Consider the following 2,200-nt stretch of genomic DNA (forward strand, 5'->3'; position numbering starts at 1 on the left):
CACCAGATGAGGAAAGCGCAGCTCAGGGAGGGCACGTCACTCGCGGGAGACGGCGGCCCTTGGGTTTCAGCTCAGGACTTCGGTCTCCCGAGCCTGCGTTTCGGGGCAAGGCTCCGGTCCCGCGCTCCGGGAAACTGACAGGGACGCAGTCCCGCTTCTCCCCGCAGAAGGTGCTCCTCGGAGATCAGATCCGGGGACCCGTCAGAACCACCCCGGGCACGAGCTGGCAGGGAGCGACGCGCACCGCCCCTCCCCCCCCATCCCGCAGCCCGCAGCCCGCAGCCCGCAGCCCGCAGCCCGCAGCCCGAGGAAGCGAGGAGCAGGCGATAGAGGCGCTGGGTTGGCAGGAGGGGAAACGGGGCCGGCAGGAGAAGCGAACCGCGGAGAGACTCCCTCCCAGGACGACGATGGCTGAACGGGGAGAGGAGGGAGCTTTGGGTCCTCTCTCGTCCTGCTTTGACCGGGATGTCCCCATTTTTCCACAGCGAGCGAGTATGGCTCTTGGATTCGGTGGGGAAGACGTGGTTTATCTGGAGGACTTTTCCCTTCGGGGGTTCAAAGTCCGTTCTCTGAGGCAAGGCTCCCTCTCTGCCTCCCTGTCCTTCCCATTCGCCTCCCCGGAAGCCAGCTCTCCTCCCGGTTTCCTGGATCCCTTGGCCACGGTCCTCTGTTGCAAACACAGGCAGGTGCAAAGAAGATGCGAAAGGCTGCCCGAGCCACGCGAACGGAAAGCTGAAGCCAGGGAGCCAGGAAGGGCTGGCTGCTGAGGGAGGACGTGTCCTGTCAGGAGGCTTTTCAACTCCCTCTGACAGATGCGGCCTGGAGGGGCGGGGCCCGGCCGGGGCCCTGGGGTGGTAGGGGTCGGGTGTGAGGGGGGTGGGTGGGGAGGCGGGGGGAGGCGGGAAGAGAGGGAGGCCCCCGAGTGAGGGGACACCAAAAGCCTCAGCCATCAAGACTCCTCATCTTTGCATCCAGCGTTCTCAAACTCAAAACGAACGCAAGCTCATCCACCAGGAGCAACGTAGCAGCGTTTCCAAGCGAGGCAGGACCGCCCGACAGGCGAAAGCAGAATGGGATCCCAGTCAGGTGGAGCTTGAAACTCAGACCCACCCACCCCCCTACCCCCCCCACCACCTCCCCCCCCTCCCCCCCACCCCGGGAAGGGGGCTTCTGGAAGGAAAAGCGAGACAAACTGACAGGGACAAACTTAGGTCGGGAAAGGAGTGTTGATTGTGAATGAGCCTCTCAAGGACAAGCGAGCGGGTACCAGGTTTTAGAAGATGACCTGCAGCGGCACAGACGCCAGCAAAGGCAGAAGCCATCCCGTCTTGGGTGAGGTGCCCGAGACGCGCCTCTCTAACCCAGTCCGCCCTGTCCTTGGAGAAGCGGGCGGTGTCTGGAAAAGCCTGACCAGGTGTCTTTCCTCGGTGGGCGGGGCTGGTCGCTTTGGGACCCGTTTGGGCCTCCCGGCACCGCCGTGGAATCCGTTCCACCTGACAGGACGACTCTACCCGGCGGCTGGGGCGGCGGGGGCGGGGCGCCGAGGGAAGGGCTGGGGTGTCACCGGAGCGGGAGCCGAGCGGGTGGGAAGAGGCCGAGGCCAGAGGGAGCCGGCGGGCGCCGTGTGCGGCGTCGGGGTCCCAGTCCCGGTCCCGGTCCCGGTCCCGCCGGGCTGGCCCCGATTGGCCCTGGGTTCGGGTGGGGCCGCGAGCTGGAAGGGTTGGGCTGTGGCGGGGAGGGGTTGGGCCCTGCCCATGGGCGGCGCCGGCGGGCCCGCGGTGCGGAGGGTGGCGGGGGGGGGGTGGGGGAGGGCTGGCTGGAGGGGTGGGGGGCGTCCGCGGAGGACGGAGGCCGGAGGCGGCAAAAGGCGAGGGAGGCAAAAGCCTACAGCACCCGGTATTCCCAGGCGGTCTCCCATCCAAGTACTAACCAGGCCCGACCCTGCTTAGCTTCCGAGATCAGACGAGATCGGGCGCGTTCAGGGTGGTATGGCCGTAGACGCTGGCGCCTGCCGCCGGCGCCCCTAAGAAGCCGCGCCGCGTCGCCCGGCCCGCGGCTCGCGCGCGCGCCCAGGCCTCTGTGACGCGCACCCGCCGCCGCCGGCGCCCCCTGCGCCCCGCGCTCGGGCCTGCCGCCTTCCTCCCGCTGCTGCCTCCCGCCGCGGCCGCCTCGGGCGCGGCCAGCGGGCCAGCCAAACCCT

At 68.6% G+C, this 2,200-nt stretch overlaps 1 non-coding gene across 1 annotated transcript; it reads right to left on the reverse strand.

Annotated features, from left to right (window-relative positions):
• Positions 1-1,881: 1,881 nt before the first annotated feature.
• On the reverse strand, positions 1,882-2,000 carry LOC138922212 (5S ribosomal RNA). Its single transcript, XR_011435277.1, has one exon. It is a non-coding gene; the product is annotated as a 5S ribosomal RNA (ribosomal RNA).
• Between the last annotated feature and the right edge of the window lie 200 nt (positions 2,001-2,200).

The sequence above is a fragment of the Equus caballus genome, unplaced genomic scaffold, assembly GCF_041296265.1.
Source record: "Equus caballus isolate H_3958 breed thoroughbred unplaced genomic scaffold, TB-T2T haplotype2-0000613, whole genome shotgun sequence".
NCBI lineage: Eukaryota > Metazoa > Chordata > Mammalia > Perissodactyla > Equidae > Equus > Equus caballus.